Source organism: Melopsittacus undulatus, chromosome 5 (assembly GCF_012275295.1).
Source record: "Melopsittacus undulatus isolate bMelUnd1 chromosome 5, bMelUnd1.mat.Z, whole genome shotgun sequence".
NCBI classification, from domain to species: Eukaryota; Metazoa; Chordata; class Aves; order Psittaciformes; family Psittaculidae; genus Melopsittacus; species Melopsittacus undulatus.
This window is the reverse complement of record NC_047531.1, coordinates 86,221,540-86,245,737: the sequence shown is the minus strand read 5'-3', so window position 1 is coordinate 86,245,737 and position 24,198 is coordinate 86,221,540. Positions and strand designations below refer to the sequence as shown.

Here is a 24,198-nt window from a genome sequence, read left to right as displayed (position 1 = left end):
TTCCTCATGCTAAAAAAAAACATATATAGTTATTACTTTAAAACCCCTTGTTTCTCCACGCTGTCTTGTATTTAGTGTCTTCTCTGTGTCTGCCTTCTTGTTCTGACTGAACACTCCTATTTGTATCTTTGCTCCAGCCACAGATTTTCCAAGTGGGAAACTCCTGACAGAAATACATCCCACAGAGTCAGATGAAATGTTGCTGCTGACCTTGGCTTCAGGGCTTGCTTCAGACAACCACCAAGAGCAGCCATGAGTTCTGCTGGGTGCTCAGCATCTTGCCTTGGGATAAACACTGAGATGCAGATGCATGCATCTATAAGCATTACTCCAGAAATGATCGCTGGGGATTTTCCATCCTCAGTACATTGATATCAGAACTTCTCTGAGGCAAACCGCTTCTGGTTGGGCTGGCAGCAGCTTTGCACTGTACAGTTTTCCATTCTCTATGAAGGGGATCAGGACACCCAAAGGCTGGTCAAAAAGGGGACAGCAACTATCACACAGAAAACTGCAAGCTAGACCCTACGAGTGATGCAGTGTCAAGATAAAACATTGGGACTTCATTCACCACTGCTCTGGCTGTTGTCCCCTTTGCCTCTTTCGAGCCATTATGTTAATGATAAGGGGATGAAGCTTTCAGGGAAAGGAATGGGCACTCCAGTGTACACTCTGTGTGCAAGCATCAGGACTTCAAGCAAACATGTTAATACAATAGCCACAATGAAGTGATTTTGAAAATCCTCTTACTTTCAGGTCTGGATTTCAGAAGAGCTGTCCAGGATGTCCACAGCAGTAATTCCACTGCACTTCAGTTTACACAAATCTGGCACTGAGTTGCATCTTGTGTTTAGATCTTAACACATCCCCAAACAACCTTTCTGCTAGATGCAAAGTTAGCTAAGTGGGGTTCCTGCTAAAGAAACTTGGGTGGGGAAGAAAGGACTGGGTGCAGCCCCTCTCCCTATGAAGTTCACTCCTTATGGAAAGCAGATCTTAAACCTAGAATATTATTTACCTGTTTATCTAAGAGGGCATAGAGGTAGGAGCATTTCAAGTAACTAAAGACTGACAAACAAATGAGTACAGCTCTAACCAAGCAGGGGACCACATCAAACAGGGAACACAGCACGGTCCAGGAGGAGGCATTTGTAAATGTATTCACCCCCACCTACACAGAGCTGCAGAAGGTTAGTTCAATCAATCCTGCTTTTCCCAGTTACCAAAAGTGTTTTGATTTTCATTGACACTTTCTGAAATCTTGGGCTTTTTTTCTCACCCCTCAGTAGAAGGAATATGCCAAATTAATCAGCAGCTTTCCTTTCAGCAGGAGGGAGAAGATAAATGTATTAAGAAAATTTAGTGACATAATTATCAAAATAGGAGACTCAATATTTTAATGAAAGACCAGTATTCAGAGCAAGAATTGTTAGCCAAGACACTTCCTGTTGAATAAACTAATAAAGCTAAAAATGTCCTTTATATCTCCTTGTTCCTAATATGACATTTTTCCAGTGCCTCAATGTTAAGGAAATATTCTAACAATACAATTAAGATAGGTATCTTTATTTTGAAAAGGGCAGAAATATGAAGACCAACAGGAAGAACTAAATGAATAAACTTCAGACAGATCCTGTTCATAGATTTAGCTCTTATTACTGCCACAGTAATAAAGACCCTGCTTGAAAACAGGTTCTTATTCTGGCCTGGCAACCTACTTCCATTCATTGCACCCAGGTCTGGGCCATGATTTATAATTAACTATATTGAAAGAAAATAAAACAGCTTTACAGATACAAAAGCTTCAAAGACTTAAAAATCCCTATTGCAACAAAGGAATGTTAATAAATGTGCCAAGCACTAAAGCCACCGCTCACTGCTGGTTTTAATTACAGAATTACCCACTTCATCTGTAGCAAGATGAGTAGTTATTAATTACCAAGAGCAGGATAATTATGCAGACCTTGCAGAAAGTATCAGCACAGCTGGGAGACCAGGATCTTATATACAAGGAAAAGGAAAAAGGAAAGAAAAACCCACAAAACCAAACCAAAACAAACACTCTCCACACATACTGAACAGTGTAAAGAAGAAGGTGCCTATGGCACATGAAGGTCTTTGTAGAAGGAAGTAGAAAAAGGAGATTATAATGCCTTATAAAAATCAGTGTCTCTGTACGTCTGCCTCAGGTATTTGAAGAGGATCAAAGAACAGTATTTCAATTGAAGAGGTCATGGATTTAGAAAGTTACCAGCATACTGCACCAGAGCTTACTTTGGCACCTCATCTACAACACCCAGGAACCCCTCTGTGCACCTGTGTGGACTCACATAAAGGACACTGGGAAACCATCTGCCATGGGACAAGCCCCAGCACTAACTTCTCCTTTCCAGTGTTCAAAGAACAGCTATACGACAACTGCAAAGAACAAAGATCCTATCTGAGCTTAGGATTTATTAAAATTCAGAGCAGTAGTTATCAATACTTGACTTTGAAGGTTACTGCTTCTATTCCAGACCTGAGGAAGGGCTCCAGAGCTTGGAAAGTGTCTACATTATTTCCAACCCTCAGCCCCCGTCCAAGTACAGTAGTGAGCTAGCAAAGGATAGTCTTTCTATTCACAAATCCTAATCCAGACAGTGCATTCAATATCTCCAACTCAAGAGGAATGCAGAATAAGCAGTTTCGGGTTGTGTTTTTGGTGGTTTTGTTGTTTGCTTGAAAAACAAAAAGTGATGAAAAATTTACTTGGAAGCACTGACTGGTGAATAGAGCTGACCTAGCACAGATAAAACAGTTTTATTGCTCTTCTTCACACTCTCTGCTTCTTTTCATGACTTTACCTTATTCCTTTTTACGTCATACTTCAAACAAGATCATTAGATTTCAAAAGAGGGCACTCCAGACACCAGTTTGAAAGTCAGCTTGTGGGGTACAACCAACAAGCCATCATTTTGACTTTAGAAATGAAAGCTCATAAACGATATTATAATACTAGTGTGCATCTTTAAATGGGCTAGCAGAAAACTCAGCAAGAAACAGTGTCCAAGGGGTGTTCTTTCCAAATGCCATATGAGCACATGCTTCCCACCACCCTGAAGACAACACCTGTCAACAAGTTTCATGGAATTTGGATGCACATTTCCCTTTCACGTTGAAAACAGTATGTGAGGTTTGCTAAGGAAATATTTCTGAGCAGTTTCTTGCCCTGAAGTACTTGTCAGAATGGTAAGAAATGATGAGAATTACTGTAGTGGTACTGTTAGTGTATAAAAATGAACAAGACAATGTCTCTAGATGTTCTCTGCTGTTGCAGATGGAGTTTTCCTTTCAGTCTGGTAAAAAAAAAGCATTTAACATAGTTAAAATACTGCTTGCTGCTGCAAGCTGACTGAATGAAACTGGCTTAACTACCTACCCACATCTACTTGCAAGCTTAATAGCTGCACCATGACACACTGACATTATTAAAATGAGTGTGGTAGAGTCCATAATAAAAGCTGTACTGAAGCTATATAATGACATACTCCAACCAGACCATTAAAATGAACATGAAGGAGGAAAAAGGACAGTAACTTTCATCAATGACTCTCTAATTTAGTTCAGTAAAACCATGGTATGAGCTGGCTCTTGTTTTCAGACATTTACTTTCTTTAGTTCTGGTGGAGTTGCCATATTAGCTTTTATCCTGTAGGCACTGTAGCCAGACACAGCTGATATCCATTCTTATTTATTCTTCGCATGTCAGCACACACAATAAACCATAACAAAAGCTCATTTCCATTAAAATCCAACAGCTTATCACTTAGAAGAACCAATTTCTAGGCTAGTAGTAGGCTACAATCTTGAATTAAACAAGATAAAATAAGTTAAGTAGGAGCAACATCCACTGATTTCATGATTACCCTAAACACCTGAATGCATGCTATCATAGGCCACCCTTTGATGATACAGACCCTTTATTGCTTATGAAAACCTTGATTTTTTTCCACCAATAAAGTGCCCCAAATGCCAATTCACACAAGCCTGAAAAGCCTCAAACTTTACTACAGGAAGGGTTTGTACTCTGCATCTTACTGTAAGAGGTGTATTTTCTACAAGGTTTAAAAAAAAAAAGAAAAAAACAACAAAAATCATCAATTTCTATGCAGTTTGGTGAAAAAAAAAAAGGTGGCTGCGTTTAATGAAGGTGAACAAATATGTTAAAAGTTATTGATCAGATGACAGCAAATGACCAATGCTAAGCTGAAAGGTAAACTCACAGTGGAGGTCAAGAGCAAAACTAAAACTTTCCTTTTAAAACTTAATTAATGAGCACATGTTATTCTAATCTAGGCTGAGAAAGTTGGGGCTGTTCAGCCTGGAGAAGAGAAGGCTGCGTGGAGACCTCATAGCAGCTTCCAGTATCTGAAGGGGGCCTACAGGGATGCTGGGGAGGGACACTTCATTAGGGACTGTAGTGACAGGACAAGGGGTAATGGGTTGAAACTTAAACAGCAGAGGTTTAGACTGGATATAAGGAAGAAGCTCTTTACTGTGAGGGTGGTGAGGCACTGGAATGGGTTGCCCAGGGAGGTTGTGAATGCTCCATCCCTGGCAGTGTTCAAGGCCACGTTGGATGAAGTCTTGGATGACATGGTTTAGTGTGAGGTGTCCCTGCCCATGGCAGGGGGGTTGGAACTTGATGACCTTAAGGTCCTTTCCAACCCGAACTATTCTATGATTCTATGATTTACTCTTCAAATTTCCCTGTTAAGAAAGGCCTAAATCATATAATGTGCAACAATGTTGATATGCAGAAACTCACAACTTCAGGTTCCATGATTTAAAACAAACACCACCATCACAAGTTTGGGGGATTAAACAAGATTTTACTGTTAGAAAAGTAAAGCATTTACATTCTCAGAATTAATTTAAAATATTCCCCTAATATTTGTCAGTGTATTTGCACCATCATGTATATATGAAAGTATTACATTAACACATAATACCTGGAAAGTATTTGAATTAATTCCAAATCTAGTCAGCAGGCTTCCACTTCTCATGCACACATGAAACACATAAAAAGCAGAATTTGTCTTCAGATCTATGTAGTTATGAAGATATAGGGTACAGCAGCAGCATTTCCAATACCTGTGAGTCAAGCCTCTGTACCCTGCCTCGGCATGGAGTTTTGACTCTGAAGCTGGTTTATAGACACTGACAATAGAAATGTTATATTTAAAACTTACCCTGTGTTTCAGGAATCCTATTTCTTTCAAACTCAGGGGCCTAAGAAAATTGCTATGCCTTTAATCTATGGGGGAAAATGCTGCTCCTGAAACTTGGTATCTAAATTGCCATCCAGTCACTCAGCTGACTACTCTCTCTTGTGTTTTCCATTAATAGTAAAGAACATCATGAGAAGGGGTCTAAATACACAGTGTCCATGTGGTAAGGTAACAACAAAACCAAAACCACAGGAACTCTAAAAATAAGGCAGAAGAGACAAAAGATAGAAGAAAACAAAATGAATTTTTAAAGGGAATTGGAAAGTAAGTTGCACTAAAAGCTATTTTCAGATCTAGCACCAGCAGTCACTGACTTTTACAAACTCTGTTCAGCTCTCTCATCTATGAAAGACAAAACCCATATTGCCATCCCTCGGGGTGCTAAGTGAACCAATTGAGATGTTCAATTTAATACTGTCAAAAATATAATTTTCCAGTTGTCACTGGAAAAAGACATATGTTTTTCAAGGGAACATTAGTGTTTCTTTTTTTTCCTTCTAGTTCTCCCTACCCTAGACACTAAACAGGTAATCTAAAATCATTTCCCACTCCACAAAAGTGGAGTAACACAGAGGTACAAGAAGACCTGTGTGACTTGTGTGCTTGTACAGAATTGTGAAGTCAAATAGCCTTTATGTTATACAGAATTTCCCTGATGGTCTTCCTTCTGAAACATGAATTTGATAGAATAAACTTCAAGGACAACTTCCCCTCATATAGGGTTAAAAAGAGGCATATGACTGCACAGTAAGACACATGACCTTGAGCACAGTCTATGCAGTTCTCAGCACTTTCAGGCACACAATAACTGACCTGCACCCAAACATCAGCTTGTTTGGAGCACCAAAAACCTTGAGCGTCAGTTTTTGTTTGCATAAATATTCACATAACCCAAAGAGATTATATCGCATTTCAGTGCGCAAACAAAAGGCACTATCTTAAACATCTAAGCATAATTGATCAGTCCACACTGAGGCTACAATTATTCAGCACAAAGTGATTCAAGTGTAAAGGAACTTACTGAACTGGGTCACAGCTGAATGAATTCACACCCAAATGAAGTCACACCCCACCATGGTATTAACCATGTGTTTCTGTAACTCAGCATTTATGTTGCGGAAGAAAACATGATGAACAACCATAGATCCCACAGTTTGTGGGAAGAAACTTTATTTAAACCTTTGGAGTTTCATGTCTCTGATTTTCTAGTTACAATTATTTATGTTTCTGTACAGATACAATTTTCTCCTCTATTAATCTGGGGCAACCAATGTCAAATGTTTTAGATGTGGGTTTGTTGGGTAGGTTTTAATTCCCTGATCAGATGCAGAAACATGGTTTTCCAAATCAATTAAAGTCATATTTCCCAAAGCAGTCCCTGATGTGAATGTCTATCCTTGGCAAGTTGCAGGTTTGACTTTTAGAAGTAAAATATATAACTTGTTTAATTTCAATGCCCTTATAACCACATACTACATTTCCAGCAAACATCAAGTGATTTAAGATGACAAAATTGGAAACCTTTATAAAGAAAAATTGTAATCAGTTCAAAACAGTTGGCTCCAATTTCCTCTAATTGTGGAGTCTGATTTTTCACATATCACATGAAATTTTCACCCAGGAATTTGTCGTTGCTGGTTACCAAGCCAAATGTAACAAGCTGTCACTAGAAAGGGATTCTGAGTTACTGCAACTAGGTATTTTATTGAGTTGTGCTCATTCACTGGATTGAAAACAGCCTGCTGAGGCATTTCCAGTGTCTCCTTCTTTTAAAGCTGATGTCAGATAGGTTCCCAATGAAAACCTCAGTCTGGAACAGGAGCTCAGTATATCCTGCTCCCATGAAACCTCAGAGGAGCTCTGATTTAAAGCTAACTTGCAAAAGTCTTCTAGAATATGGACTCACTGCTCTCTACCCAGTTCATTTATTAGAAATAAACATACATGAAATAAGTGGGAGAAAGGAGAAGGTAGAGGGAAGAAGGTAGAATGAAGGTTAAATATCTTTACTTTTCAAGATGAGTCACTATTTCATGAGGATCTTGCACAAATAACAGCCATTAGAGATACCATAGGTTGATTGGAGATTGTTTTATTGCTCTTTCCCCCCACTCACCCAAAAGGCATATTTCGACCACTCCACATCTTTTTGGTACTGGACAGAACTGCCAGACTTCACAGGAGGCTCAACTTTCAATACCAATGATACTACCACAAAGTGAGTTATACCTTCAGTTGAAGTCAGACGGATTACCCACTGAGACAGTCCTTACAGCAATGAATGTTATCTTCAGAACTATTTTCCATGAGACCCTTATCCTTCTGGTCACCCCCACGTGGTGGTGAAAACAGAGCTCTGCAAAAGACACTAGAGAGAAGGAATCCACAGAAACCTTTTGAAGGACAAAAGCCTACATAAATAAACCTTTCTCCCCCACTGTACACAACTAACAAATCCCGTTTATCATAAAGCTTCACCAGATCCTCAGCAATAATGCTATTTTCTTCACAGAGTACTGAGTTGCCCATACTGTTCTATCTAATACATTTTCTATTTGCTGAGACTGACAAGGGTATTTTCTCCTCTTCCAGAAGGCACACAAGATAAACTTTAAACTCATAGCCAGTTTCAAAGGAAAAATATTTGTCCTACACAAAGCCTCCATTCAGAGTCCCTGTTTTTACTACAGTAAGAAAAATAGCTGTGCCCCAGATAATTTGTTCATGCATGCCAATAAAAGCACATTGGATTAGAGCCAGTACTTCTAGCAAGCACCCAAAGACTTCTAAAATCCTATAAACAGAACTCCTTTCCTCTACTTATCCTTCTTCTATTTGCTGCTCTTACTGCAGTACTTATTATTTGCCTCTATTACATTTGTCTTTACATTACTGTGAGAAGCAACTACAAAAGAAAAATAAGACTAAAGAATAAAAGCAGTGCACTTTTGAGAGAAAAAAAAAGCTTTCAGATATCTTTATCCAGGATTTAAACTGTTAAACATGTACCTTTTTGAACTCCACTCTAATTAAAAATGATAAAAAAAGACTAAAGTCTATTCATGTTTCAGAGGTATAAAGAATATAGAAACATAATGACATAATCAGGTACATCTGCTTTCATGCTGGACTCTGATAAAGATGCTTGCTGCTCAACTGAGAGCAGTTCTGTGGCAGAGTCAGGGTACAAAAGAACCTGGAGAAAATTCTTGGGAACCTATTCAGAAGGCAGCAGGATCTATAGTGCATATGTGCTTCCCCAGCCCCAATGTTTTATAAACAGTTTCTCAAACCATCACAGAAAAATGGGATGAAAAAGAAAGAAGTCACCTCATACTCTTAAGACAGAAGAAACTATGCCAAGGTACTTCCCAAAAGGTATTACTTCCCAACCACTTCCTAAGGCCACTAGTGAGAAAGAGTGAAAACCAGGGTGTTGTTACCTTTACTCTAAAAATGCCTTTTTTCTCAATATATTATCTCAATCCTTGTTGCAACATGAACTCTTTTGACACTACTTTTATCCACAGCATACCCAAGAAATACATTAGGTTCTTAATTTTAGAAAAAGGGGAAAAGAAAAGGTAATGTATCCAATCAGTGTTAAAATGGGCTTATGAAAACATCCTGTTCCTCAGTCTTGCTTGATCAAGAATATTTGGCTTACTGCTACCTCCTCTCTCTTCATAACTTATCACTCACATCAGCGTTGCAATAGGCCTACGAGGATGTTGTCTCATGCATATCATCTTGTATGTTTTTCCAGCTAAGCAATCCAAAGTAAGCAGACGTCAACTTCTATTTTCCCTTAGGAGCCCACAAGACAAGTTTCAGGGGCTACAATATTCCAGTTACTTCATCTATATATTATCTTATATTACCACAGTGTTTTTCTAAACTGTATCCTCTTACTTCCTCAACTTTGGGCAACCTCTTCTCTTTCCTTATATTGTTTAATTCAGCTTTATGCTTTGCTTCTCCTTTTCCTTTTGTCATGAACATTCACATGTGCATGACTTTCTGAAACAAAGTAATTCAAGACAAAAGAATCCAACTACAGCTTCAAAAACAGTTCCTGATGCTGACCAAAGCCTTTAAGACAGGGACTTACCTTGCCATCCACATTGTGACTGTCCTTCCTCTCCTGTCTGACTGGGTTGGATGACCACCAAGACACTTAACAATGTCAGTTGTAAATACTGTCTTTCCCAATAAAAGTAACGAAGGCAATTGAGGAAGGGTTTTTTGTGACTGGATGTGGTAATTTATGTTTCCCAGCTACTGCAATTACCTTTCTGAAAGCTAGTATTTCAGCAGCAACCTGCCCCGTGTCACGCTCAGCACACTTTTAGGCAAAGATGTGTCTGTATATACCCAAGTGTTCACGGTCTGTGAAGACCCCTCCCAAGGCAGAGCTGCCCCACCATATTTCCCTTGCAAGTAATGCATAAGGGCTGGTGGGAGCAAAGACATTAATTGGGATGCTGCATTGTGTGGTGGGATGGAGAGGCCACAAAACCATTTGCTGTCCATGCATAACAAGATTAATACTCCTAGCCAAAGGCACTGATGCAGTTAATATCTGGCCAAGCTGATCAAGCCAACCACCTTCGTGCTCTTTGTTGAAGGTGACATTTAGGCAAAATACATATCCAAAACCATCTGCTTCCTTTGCCAGTACTCAGCTTTGTGACTCAGCTCTTCCAAGCCCATGCACATTTCAGCCAGTGCCAGCCTCTCAGGTGATGTTAATGAGAGATAGATGCACCAGTTTTCTCTAAACAAAGTTAGAAACCCTGACTGAGATTGCTGCTGTAATCAGACTGGAGAGGCCAAAGTATTACAGGAATTAGAAAGGGAGAAGGACATTGGGGTCCGCTCTTTTCCTGCTGCAAGACTTCTCTCCCAGGCACAAGCTTTCCAGTTTTACAGAACCTCTTGGAAATCTTACACCTAAAGAAGAAACAGAAATGCAGATGAGATGGAATAGAGTCCTTCTTCCAGGAGTAACATACTGCTGAGAGCACAACCCTGCTGCCTTTGCCCTCCTGCCCATGCACCCCTGTGATGCTTGCACAGTGCTCCTGTCACCCAGGAGCTTCTCTGGTGCCTTAGGAGGGCCCTTGATATAGATTCTCACACCTGGTTAACAGAAGGGCACATGGGGTTTCAGCTGACAGCCTTCAGACCTGCTAAAACCCACATTCACTTTGAGAAAATACTGAGAGCTCGCTATCCAGGGATGGGGAGAAAGCTCACACCCTCTCAGGCCCAAATAACGGCACTTGCTGCCAAAGGTCTCAAAACCCCTTATCCTTTATGTAAGACTAAAACTGTTGCCCCATCTTTCTCATTGCTTCTTTCCCCAGTGGAGAGCATTTATAACTCAGTTTAGAAAAAAATACCCAGAATATTTGTATGCTCCTGCTAGGAATCTATTAGAAAAAACACAGATTTTGGGGAGGGAGGGAATCCATTATCCTACAAACAGGGAGATCCCAACACACATCCTAACATCTTTTTCTGCTGCTCAGATCAACTCAAAGCACCAGGGGCTCCTGTGTCATCCACTTCTGCCAAGTGTTACTATTGCTCAGCAGATGGTTACTTCTCACTGTGCATGGGGCTTTCCTCTCCCCAGCACTGAATGGTTTTGTGTCATCTAGGAACAGAGGCACTGGTTTGCCAGGCTTCATAACCAGTTCCCTTCACACTTGCACAATCAACAGCATGACCCTATTCTCTTGCTCTGGTTTGGCACAATATGAAAGTTCAAACCTTTCAATTATGACCAGAAGCAGCACTACAGCCCTAATGCATACAACCAGACAACTCTAACACGTCATGAGGACAAAGTACTCCAGTAACACAAAACTAGTGGCAGCGATGGCTCCCCTTCAACATTTCAGCCATACATTGTACAGTATCCTCATTCCCAGTAATGAAGTCTGCCATCTGCTGCAGTTCAGTGTGTTACTTGCTTTGAACGGTTAACAAAGAAGTCTTTAACCACTGTAAACTGCCATCAGTATGTAAGATAGTGTCTCAGTGAAGGAGATGATATTCTCTTGAACTTGCTCTTAAAGTGGAAATACGTAATATGTGATGTCATGTAATTTGCTACTCTAACAGTAGGCTGCTCTTATCTAACGTTCCCCTCCTCATGTTTTAGTGTACTCCGAAGGAAGATTATCCAGGAGGATAACAAACATGATGCAGAAAACTAGCCACATGCAATATAAAAACTAATGCCAAAATAACCACAAATGCTTTTCCAGAGCTGATTTCCAGCACTGTCCAAGGGGAGGCAAGGAACGGAAGAAATCTCTCACTCCTGACTCATGCTGTTGGCCTGAACACGAGATGGCTCATTACTCAAAATGGTATTTGGATGCGCCCCCTCCCCAGCAGCAGAGTGCGGCAGAGGGGAGGAAGCATCCACAGCTCCAGAGTCCTGGAAAAGATTGCACAAAACTCAAGGAATTTGGGATACATTTCAATCCACAGGAGTAACAAAGGAAACTATAAACAGCATAATGATTTTTTTCTGTATTTTTGAATTATCTAGAGACAACTGCATCTCTACATTACAACACATTTTGCCTACTGTCCACATCCCACAGAGTTTGAGTCAGCTGTGTTGCTCTCTCCCAAAGCTACAAATAAGGCTATGGGGAAAACCTTGCTTCCACTATGTTTTTCATTCCCTGTTTTTAATCCCTGTCAGATTTTAATCCCTGTCTTGTTACACACAGAAAACCAGCCCTTGAAAGGTGATTGCTATAATGTAAGAAATACTCAGATCAACATTTCAGTACTTAAAATTACAAAAGCAGAAGACAAAAAAGTCCATAGGGTTTGCAAGAATAGCAGAAACTTGTCAGAAGATGGAGGTCACATTAAAGAAGCAGTATGCAAGGGATAAAGTCACAACAGTGTACTGAGCATGAGAGTGCTTGGACACTGAAATAGTTACTCAGCACAGATATTCACTGCAAGTCAATCATAAAATAAGCTAATGCTTAAATCCATGATAGCATGGATTAGAAGTGAAAGAAAACTCTAACAGAAAAATAGCACAATGAGGTGCAAACCAATCTCTCTCCAAAGGAAAGCTTTTTTTCCCCCTTTCTAGAGAGTTTCAGGGGAAGGACATAAAGGAACAATTGCCCAGCTTCCATTAGTCTCTTTAAAATACCTGTTTTGAAACATATTCCAATTTCATGAGAATCAAGGCATTTACATGCACTGAGATGGTTCTCAGAAGAAAAACATGGCATGAGCAATATTTGTGTGTGCGGTAGTGTAATGTCAGCTAGACATTTTTGTCACCTTTAACACTCACTTCCAAACGCCTCAGTAAATAATCTATTGCACCACAGTATGCTCCCAGGGTTAAATCTCACAGTGTGTAATTCAAGCATTGATGTTCATGGATCTGTCTGCTCAGAACACCCAAAATATTAATTAGCCTTGTCTGATGAAAACACCTAAGCCAGGAGAGATAATTGGAATTCTATGTTTCCTCCACACCCTCTTTTCTTTGGATAAGAAGGAAAAATAATCTCTCACTTGCCAATATCAGGTTGGTCAAGAGCAAAACTCAGATGCCAAAACTTCATCACTTTAATAGAATTTCAGCATAAAATAGGAAATCGTTGAGCTTGAAAACCTGCTTCTGTTTTAATTGCTAGGCCAAGTTGGAACTTAACACATGGATATTCTGCAGCTTTTGGGTTTTCAGTTGTGCACTGTGCTTACTGCACCGTGTGCATAAAAAAAGGTATACATGGCATTTAACTTTTGTTTGCTTTGACCATCTCACATAAACACAGTCTCTGGGAAAGGAATTACAAGTTCACTGTTATTACAGCTAGAAATAACCTGGGTTGAGCAAGGGTTCCACAGAGGTAGAGCTTAATTATTTACAGTTTAGTTCTCGGCAGACCAGGTCCCAAGGTCATTTATCACCAAGAATGAATATAAAGCACTGGTTTCTATTTTTGTAGTGCAATAACCAGCACTCAGTGAGAGCTGTAAGGTGAGCAGGAGGAGATGTCTCCCCTTAAGTAACACCACAGGATGGACTTTGAGTGAGAACAAGTACAGAGGATAAGTGTATCTTCTTAAAAAGGGGAGATATATCCCAAGCTAAAAGAATTGACATAGTTTGTCAGCCTCTTTTACTGAGTCCTCAAATGAGAGAAGTTATTCAGAAGACACCAGCAGCTCTCCAAGTGAATCATGAAGTGAAAGCTCCCCAGAGCAGCAGGATGGGGAAGTCAGAGCCACACTGTTAACCCTTATGGCCACAGAACACACCACACGCTGGCATTGAAAGCCTGCCAACTCAGACGATGCTGGCTGTGAAACCACGAACCCAACCCCACGTATGCAGCTGTTGTCCATTGCAGGATCCTCTCCCAATGTGCCAGCACAGATGCCTTTTGCCCTAAAGGCTGGTAAGGTACTGAGGCAGGAGCAGCACAAGCAGCAGCCACAGGCTCTCTCCTCTGCACAGGCACATACTGGGGAGGAAGAGGAAAAGCACACACCCCATGTACCAAGCAAATACAAAGGTTTTAGAAACAATACACCTGGGAACAGGCACAGCAGTACTGGATGGCATCGGCTTTTGTAGCAATGAAACAATTGCCAAGACCACGCAGGGATCTTGGCCACAGCAGGAGGGTACACCCAGTAGTGCAGAAGGACCTATGTGCCACAGTCCCCCAGTGACAAGGGAATCTGGAGATGGTAGCTAAGCTCAATGGCTTGAACTAGATGTCATCCCTGATATCTCTGTATTTGTATTTTTATTGCAGTCACCATCACAGCCGTAAAGGTATCTCCACCCCACAACAGATATGAGAACAATGATCAACATAATTTTCAGTACCTGCTTTCTGAAAATAAAGGTAGTTTTAGGTGGCTAAGATCAAATATCACTAGGTTTAAAACATGCACTAAGCCCTCTGTTGTTTTGACTTTAAAACAGGTATTTGTACCATTTCAGATTTGTATTCGTTATTCAAGTTCCAAAAGCATTAGATTCTTCTTCTGCTTCAAGGAAAAAAATGCTGTTATGCACTCGTAGTTAATGTACATGGGACCACAAATCAGCATTTGTAGAATAAATATATTATGAGGATATATATCATTATAGCTAAGCAATGGTGTTTATACTTTGTGATGACAGCAATAGCAAAACAAATGCTTGGTTATACCAGAAATGAAAGTTCAGTGATTCAGTAACATTACAAATCAACTGCAAAACAAATATAAAGACATGTATTACTAAGGCAATGTATTATTGCTGAAAACTTTATTCTGGTGAACAACCGGGATCACCCTGTTGCTACTGAGCTGTTTCTAAAGGGCATAAAGGAATATGAGTGTGGTAATGACCTATCAGATGTGACAAAAAGCAACAATTCTTTTATACTCTCATTCTCCTGCATGCGCATACTATTTGTGTAGTCTTAGTAGTAAACATTTTGTGGTTAGGTCTCATTCAGTGAGAGTTAAGAATAAGACTTATTAGCAAAATTCACAACAAATATAGAAATAAAGATCTGTATCTGTATATAAGCTATCAATTACACACTGGCTTATCAAGACCCTTTGATTACCAGCCTATGCAACTATATTTAGCTGCAAGATAGACATACATGCTTAAATCGCCTCTGTCTTCTTGCCCATGAATTACATATTGTTTCTCCAGTTCTGTGCTATGCTCACCAGTTCTTTTGCCTGTAGCATCTACTTCTTAACTTTGTTTAAATCATGGTATAAATTGCAGAATAATTTAGGTTGGGAGCAATCTCTGGAGGTCATCTAGTCCCAACCTGCTGATCAAAACAAGGCTAACTTTGAAGCTAGATAGACAGAAAGTCTATGAATTGTATACGATAATCACAGTGACTCCTGAAGCCACCACAAATTCAGCAAGTGATTAACAAATAGCTCCTGACCACAAGTAAAACAAACTCTCCCATTTTGGTCCCATGCTTATGTCCTGCTACATCTGAATGGGATCAAGAACAGAAGTAATGATTTTGGCAAAAGCACAGCTGCTAAACTGTGACTCAAATGCAGTTCAACAGCATTTAAGGAAATCTGGTGTTGGGACAGCCAATTCTTCTTAGAAGGCAGCAGCCTAGCAAGGACAGATAGCTGCAGGAATCCAGGAAGAAGGTAACAGCATGGTGGGGGAAAGACTGTGAGTGAAAGTCAACAGCAGCATCACAGCTCAGCTGGCTAACATATGTAGAGGCTCCTGCAAACCCATTTAGTGTGGTTTGCGCGGTCCCTGGTGACCCAGAGATCCCACTTCATGGAGACATCTGTATTTGCAACAGCCTTGCTACAGCTGTTTATACATTCCCCTAAACCGAGGCCTCACTATGGGGCCACAGGGAGGAGAGTGATAGAGTTACAACAAGCTCCATCCTCTAGCACAGAGCACAAAATAAATACTATCTAGCGCAGACAATTTGTCAGGCTGTAAAATGATCTCATTTCTTGGAATTAGCAAAATCCATATACATACATATACCCATATATAAACCCATATACATATATATACACACACACATTATTTTTTTTTCTAAATAAGAATTGTAGCACCTCAATATGCCCCAATAAGTTTGGCTTTGCATCTTTGGACTTACTCCTCAGGGATACAATAAGGAGCTATGCCAAGTGCAACAGGCTGTACATTACTTAATGGTTTGACCATCCTCTCCGACAGTCTGTCATGATTCCCACATGCAGAAACAAGCCTCCTAAGCTAACAAGCATGAAAATGGTCACTCAATAAGTATAGTGTTGACAGCATTCTGCATTAGGAGGTGTGCCCAAAACACAGGAAAAAGTTTGCTGTTCACACTGTGACCATACTGGAAATTGAATACTGCTTCTGCACCAGGAAGGGCAATGAGAAGGTTGTTAACATTTCATATTTTAACAAATCATAGTGCTTAACATGATCCACTGCTTAAAATCCCTAGTGGTTCCTGGAAAACTGAAAACAATGTTCCTTCCCTGCTTCTCTCTGCAGTGCAGCTTTAGGACCTTGGTGGTGGGAGAAGCTCAGTGTCAATGAGAAAAACAGTCTTTAAAACACTGATTTACTATATGATTTTAAGTACTTAATTCACAATTTTGAGACAAAGCCAACTTAAGAGCATTTAAGTCTTGTGACTTGAAAGAAAATGAAGAGTTTAAAGAGCAAGTGTTTGAGCTTGCCCCAACAATCTCTTCCTGCAAGTCAAGCAACCAACAGCACCAGCAATCTCAGAAGCATCAAACTACTAAAACAAGCAAACAAAACCAACCAACCAAAAGCCACAAAGAAAAAAACCCCAACAGACATACAAAAGGAAAGGGATGGGGTGGCTTGTTTCTGCCTTTGCATACCCCTCACTTTGCCCTGTATATTGCAAGCTGATATAAATCACTTCAATCTTTTGCAGGTCACAAAAGATTTGGTTTATTTGTGGTTTTGCTCTTGCTCAGGTTCTTAAGGTCTGTTGTCCTCCGTGAATAAGCAAAGACTTGTCAATAGTTCAGAAGTGAGTTCAAACAGCTTCTCAGTATCATAGAGATGACTTCCAAATGTTTGGATAGTCAGGTCTCAGCATTCATTTATTTATTTATTTAAAGACAGGCATCTTTACTTTTTGTCTACAAGAGTACTAAACTCCAAAGTACAGAAAACAAATGCTCCGAGAGTCAAAGCTGCAGTTCAGGTCTGCTAAACAGCAACATAAACCTGGCACCTCTGCACTCAGCAGATCTGCCTCCGGTGTGCAGTCAGGAGTAATTGCTGCTGACTAGTGAGATAAATAAAGTCCTACCACTTTCATGCTTGTTTGGAACAGGATATCAGTGTTATTGCTGTGCAGCAAACCAAATACTATTGTCTTCTGTTCAAAGCGAAGTTCTTCATTAATTTTCAATTATGTATCTGAACAGTTCTTGCTGCACCACTCAATAACAGGTAACGGGATACAGAGACAATGTCAGAGCATGCTTCGCCCAGCACAAACTTTATGATGTGAAAATAGTAAGGGAGATGTGTCTACAAGAGTGGGAAATGTTTAATCCAGAGCCAAACAGAAATTCCAGCCTCATAAACAAGCACTTTCCAGGTTCAGGGTCTGCAGTTTTTCTTTATAAAATACTACAGATGCAAGCAATCCTAAATGAGAGGAAAGTGCAGCAAGAAATCAGTAAGCAAGTGTGTTGGTATGAAAGAATCTAACAAGCAGTTTTCACTGCCAAAGTTCAATGCAGTATGTGTAGGCTGCAGGTACAATACACACAAAAAATACATTACACCCATATTATACATCAAAAACAGCTCACCATTTCAATTAATACAGACCAGAAAACCCATTTGCATTTATGATATTACCAGAATACAACTGAATTTCATTTACACAGCTGGTAGGTGATTGCAAATAAACAGGCCATGCAAATTCTCAGCATTCAAACTGGCAACCCACCACTTTGTAGAAACTGTTGGGGAACATTATACTTGGAAGTGAGGGCTTACAATGTTTTGCTGCATATTTTGACAATGCTTAGAACAAATAACTAGTAACAGTGCCTGCTCTTTGAAATTGGAGAGATAAGGAAGACCCTGAAAGAAGAAACAGATAGGGAAACAAGACAACTTTGTTGTTCTGTTCCTGAGCCTCCCAGGACTCACAGACTAAATACATCACCATTATTATCATACCACTATCAGACTTGAAGGCCCTGAAAGCAAAGTATTTCTCTTAAATCAAATACAGCATACAGCACACTTCCATCTGGAAGCACCTGTGTCTTTCTTAACATCCCGGTAAAAACTCAGTATTGCTACTGGGTATCACATTGCTTGGTTTTTTTCCCCCAAAAAATCCACCAAAATAATGACATCAAGCCTGACATTTCCCTTTTTTCCATATTCTTTTCCCTAAAAAAAAAAAAAAGCCTCAGTGAAGTAGTAAAGACTCCAATAAATTATTCATTTAATAAAGACAGTGAATCTATTAGTAAGCATTACTAAAACCACTCAGTTTGTGCCAGTAACAGCATACATGCTTGTGATGACAGATCCATTTCATTTCATGCTACTAAAGAACATCAAAAGTTTCAGGCAGAGAACAGAAACAGATTCACTAAAACTTCCATGTTGTTACTAATAGTCAGAGCTTTCTGCTCCTCCCATATTTCAGATTTAGGAGTGTGGTTGACATCAACAAAATATTTTTCTTACATCTAAACAGTGTTAAAATGGTGCCAAAGAAGATTGTAGGAACTTGCTCTCTTTTGATGCATCTTTAGGCAGACACTAAGTAGTGTTTCTGGCACACAATAAAATAAACTAAATCAACTTCTCTCAAATGCGTGGCTTTTCATGATTCAAGCTGCCAAGCCTTTAAGCTATGCCAAGCTTCTGCAAGAATTAAATACAGTTCAAGTTAACCTGGTATATAAGGCTGGGCCCTTATCAGATGAACAGCAGCATAACTATCAGTTCAGTAGCCCCCCCAGCTATTGCACACTGAGACTTGTACGAGCTGTCTCTGGTTCAGGACCCAATCCTACCAGTGCTCACCCACAAGCTGAGGGAGCTGTAGGTAGAGGAAGGAAGGCTTCTCCCACCAGTTCACCTTCCTGTGCTTATTTATTACTGTTGCTACGTCCCTTTTTACCCTGATAATAAATGCAGCTGTTTGAGCTGCTCAGGGATGTGCAATGTGAGGATGTATCTCAGGAAAGGAATTAAGAACCAGGTGGTACAACTGCAGGCTTGCAGTGCATCTTGATGCAATCATAGGCCTGGGATGTGCAATTTTGGCATAGGAGAAATTCTGGTTTTAAACAGCCCTCTGTTAATACACAGGAGCAATATCTTTGCAACATATGCTCACATATGTATATGCTCCAAACATTTGCACACCAGAAACAGTTATAGCAACATAATTGGTACAATGAAGAAATACATTAAAGATCTCTCATACGACTGCATGCATCCACACAGCATTGCTTTGAGATTTGTTTGGTCCAGTCCTAAAAGCAGCAATGCCTGGGCATCACTATACCAACACCAATATGTTGTCACTGGTTGTGCTGGCTAAATACCTTACCATGTAGCTACATACACAGTTTTGGTAAACGCAAGAGAGAATCCCCTTTCTAAGGGCCCATCTCTGATTCTGCAATCAAATACTACACACTGCAGAAGTGAATGTATTCTTACTGAACAGTGCTTAGCAGAATATAAGAGCATCTCTGTGTAAAACCTTCCTACAGAACAGCTTACTTAAAAACCACAGATCACAACCCCCAAACTGCCACATAAACCTAGCACACAGCTGAGCTAGTGTGATAAGAAGTATTAAGGACATCAGCATTTCTGTTCCTATACCCCATTCCACCTTCTGATCATAATCTTCTGTACCACCTCCCAAAGCAGCTCCCTCTATCTTCACCTTTTTCTCTGCTTCTTGAACCCCTCAGTTGCCATAGACAACCAGGTGATGAAGCACTGTGCAGTAAGAAACCCTTCAATTCCACCTTGCTGAACTTCAAAACGTTGTTGTGCCACCAGCACCTCAGCTGAGTTTTTCTTTCTGAAACAACTGTTCATACAGCTTTATGGGGCTCTGTGCTTGCTAAGATAATTCAGAACCTTTGCTTTTTGCTGTTCAATGCAGTTATTCAGTAAGAATCTGGGTACTTCCCTATCCTTTCCTAATGAGGTGTTGGGGTAGGGGGGAAGTTGCTGAAAACTGCCTTTTTTCCTGAAGTTCCCCTAACACACCCTTACCGAGGAGTCACAGCAGGGAGCAGGCACAGCATCCCTTGTGAAGGGCATGGAGAAGATGGACACACAGATGTGCACACTGCACAAGAGCTGCTGCTAAATAGGCATCAAAGCTAAAGCTTCCTCTGTCCCTCTGGAAAAATAAACCCAACACGTTTAAAGGTTTCATGTATGTGTTTTCAACCTTGAAACAGGAAAACCTTTCAGCAAAAAGCTTTTAAATTAAATTCCTTGTCAACAAAAGTGAATGATTTGGAGAAGCAATTGCTGAATGTAGAGAACCTTCACCGTAAAACTGAACAGATTCTCAAGGAGCTTCAGATACAGACAGGCAGTTTCTCCATTTAACACACCCACTGATCTGCTGCCACGTTCTCATTTTGTATTTCTGTTTAAGAAGTTAAAAAATATGTTGCCTAATTTATAAGCAGTGTGATAGTTCTAGATTTTCCAAGCATTTGTTAGTGCAAACAGAATTAAAACACATTTAAGCTCAGTTGCAAACAGAGATTTTAATAGACACGAACAAGGTAGGTAGCAAAATAAATAACAAGAGTTTTTTCTAGACTAACCCCAATGTTTGGACAGGTGTCTGACATTTATATGACACAATGGTTACTAGAGTATTCACATCTGTGCATTAAAGCTGTCACCAACTTTCTCTCCCTCCTGATTTGGATAAAACCAGAAACAAAATACCCACTTGCAGTTCTTAGTTATCTCCTTGACTGATCACAGAAGTGAATAACCAGACTGATTGGTGATTAACAGCCCCCTGCACTTTGGTACAGTGTAGAAAAGAGGTCTCTTCTTATGAAGACAAGACCAAACTTCTGTTTCTTTTGACAAGCAAAAAGAGGAACCTCTCTGAAGAGACTGGGAGCTTGTGGTTTTGCTGCTCCCTGACTCTTCTGCATGCATGCCAACTTAAATTTGCATACCTTGCTTTTCCTAAGGAATGGTTAACTGGGAAACCAGTTCACTGCTATGTATTAAATAAGCAAATAAAACAAAACACAAAAAACAACCAAACAAAAAAACAAACAAGCAAACATCAGTGTTGAAGACTTATTCACAAGAGACTATACAATGTCACTCCTAGAGAGGCTGCTACAAGTCACACTTCCTCAGTGGTCTTCATTTTGCCTCTAGCCCTATACTTTCAGTTACATGGTTTCTACTAGCCTGACTCTTGACTTATGAGTAAAACTGACAAACTGAACTACAGCAGAGGTGAGGTTGAAGAGGATGGAAGAGTCTAACATGGCTGCACCTGGAAGCACTGGCTCACAGGGAAGAGGCAGAGTCCCATTTCACTCCCTCACATCCCTTACTCATCCCTCCCCTATTTCAATACAAAACAACTCTGTTAAGCCAGAAAATGACCAGGACCCATCATGAAGGATATCCCTAAGCTCAATTAATTAGCCAGTGTAATCATCAAATGTCTTCCTTTCTCTTTTTATAGCAACTTGTAGCTTAAGACTCCAGCCAATGCTCAGTACTCTTGGTATTTTATATGTTGTGAGTTACTAACAACATGGGTTTAGATACATGCCAGACTCTTGAAAACCTCAGGCAGGCAGAAACTGCTTATGGCAGAGCTGAAACCTCCGATACCTCTGACAGAGCACAGCTTTTAAGGTTAAGCAGGAGCAGATGGATGGCAGCACCAGCTTAAATGTACCAAGATCACTCCATTTTAGCTGGTGAGTCCTAATGCACTGTGCACTTTGATTCTAGGAGTGCTTTTGAAGTCCTTATAAACAAAACAGGTTTGAACTAAAAATGCTTGTAATGAGAAAGTAAAATACAGACTAGCATCCCTATTGTATACTCTAAAGCATCTTTAGGAGCATATGATATACTCATAGCTGCTATTATGCAAGCCTTCCTTTCTCAGTGTTTTGTGGTTTAAAAAGAAAAAAGAGATCAAATTGTTATATCTAGTTTTTTCTGCTTCATTCACTTTAATTACTTATTGAAATGAATTCAAGCTCCATGAGTTTGAAGTAAGTACTCTCCAATGCCATACACCAATGTAAATCCCAGAACACCAAGAATAGAAAGGAGATAATTTTTTTTTTATCTTTCAGAAATTAAGAAAAAGAAAAAAGAGAGAAAAAAGAGTGTAGTTTTCCATACTTTTGTTTCCCCTTCTATTTAGCTATTTAAAAGCTGATATTTAGCTACTTAAAACTAAAACTACTATTTAGCTACTTAAAAGCATTTCCTTAGCTCATGGTTCATGACCTGCCTTTGGAAGCTCAGTAAGAGCTTTAACACAGTAAGTGAATATACACATTAAAATAAATCCAAAGCTTTCTCTTGAAAGCAAAACTAATTAAAAGCACTGCCATAAAATGTAACTTTGTTTCAATTAAGCCTGATGAACTCTAGGTATTAAAGGAAAATAGGCAAGTTCAAAATATAGGGGATCTGACATTGTCTTTTTGGGGAAAGATGAAGGAGAGGCTGAGTGCTGCAGGAAAGAATAAACCCAAAAGTAGGACAGCCTTTATTGTTGTATCTGCAATAGTCATCACCACTCACTAAGCTGCTGTAGCCTATGCACAACTAGTACTCTGAATTCATGTTAAAAGGCACTCCGGCAGAGGCAAGCTGCAACTGGGGATCCTTAAACGTGACTCAAGATGCTCAGCACAGAGCTGTTACTGATTCAGGCATTTTAAAAGCACTTACAAGTTTTCTACCCAAAACTTCAGATAGGGTTATTTGCAACTTGACAGATTTCCTGTTGTGTTAAAATATTAATACTTTTTAAAACTATATAACATAAATATTGAATAAGATAAAATTTTAAAGCATCAATATTAAATGCACTGCCCAAAAATCAACCCAATACTGGTACTTTTGGTTCAGGTGACTAAGCATAGTTTTTTCCCAAAAATTTTTGAGAACATTTAGGTCAATATATAAATTTTAAGAAAAAAAAAAGAAGTTATAATATGTTACAGTAACATTTACCCTGAAGCAGAAAACACAATTTGTATTTTTAATATTATTAGAAATGTTTTAACTTCATTTCTTCTATTAAAACTTCAAATTTCAGTATCATTGGCGTTTTAATTCAGAATTCAAACACGATTAGCGTTCTCTAAATATACATTATAGCCATTTATACAGAATCAGTGTCCATTCCTGCGGCTGGCTGAACATGGGAGGGGGAAGTAAGTTGCAGTTGTTTCTGCAAGCACTAGGACTTCCAGTCTGTATATAGCATCATTAGTATTCACAAAGTTATTTCTTAGCAGCTTGGTCAAACACAAACTACATGGTCAACCCACTCCTTAACTGGATGACTAATTGTGAAGGTCAAACATTAACATCCAACAGCACATTGACATTCAAAGGATGGAATCACTGCTTCCAGTAAATGAACTGAGAAGCCAACCTGGTCAAAAGGCAGGAACTTGTGCTTGGAGGAGAAAAAAAACAAGGAAAAACCAAAAACAAAGCCAAAAAACCCTAGTGCAATTAAAAGGGGTAATGCTAAAACAGTAAACAGTTTAGTTTAGTTTAGTTTAGTTTAGTTTAGTTTAGTTTAGTTTAGCATGGCTCCACTAATTCCCCACAGGCTGATTCCAGAACGTGAGCAGCTCCTGCCCCATTTGCCACCTTTCCTCCTAGCAAAAGAGGAGCAGGTACTTGGGAGCATCCTTCCATCCCACCTCCCTACAGCACTCCTTCCTGAGCAAGCAGCCTGGCACTCAGACCAACTTGCTTCTTTCCATCTCCAGCAGACCCAAAGCTGGTGACAATATAGGTGTGGTCCAGCATTTACATTGGTGAGTCATTGCCCTGTGACAGTAACCACCCAGCACCAAGGGAAAACACCAACCACTGGACTGCCCGAGCATATAGCTACCAAACTGAACCAAACCTAACCCTCCACTGCTCAAAACTCAAGGTCGATTTTCTCCTATCCTGTGGCATCCCTTTATGCTTTTTTGCACCCTCTTTGTCAATTTGGTTGTGTGAAAAGAAAGCAAATGGGTAGCTTTAAGTTAGCACCCTTGTTTCCTCCACTGGAAACAATAAAAGACAGCTACACAAAACTGCCCTCAACATTCAGTTCAGCAA

General features: G+C 39.8%; 1 protein-coding gene across 8 annotated transcripts in view; it reads right to left on the bottom strand.

The window, feature by feature from the left end:
- EPS8 (EGFR pathway substrate 8, signaling adaptor) overlaps positions 1-24,198 on the bottom strand; it is a 122,238-nt gene that overhangs the window by 51,185 nt on the left and 46,855 nt on the right. Inside the window, exon 1 of one of the 8 annotated variants that reach the window (XM_034063089.1) lies at positions 9,382-9,401. The exons of 6 other annotated variants lie outside the window; for them this stretch is intronic. The gene's annotated coding sequence lies outside the window, so the exon portion shown is untranslated. Of the gene's footprint in view, positions 1-36; positions 77-9,381; positions 9,402-24,198 lie in introns of those variants that run through there. One more of the 8 variants, XM_034063085.1, reaches the window with a different exon arrangement.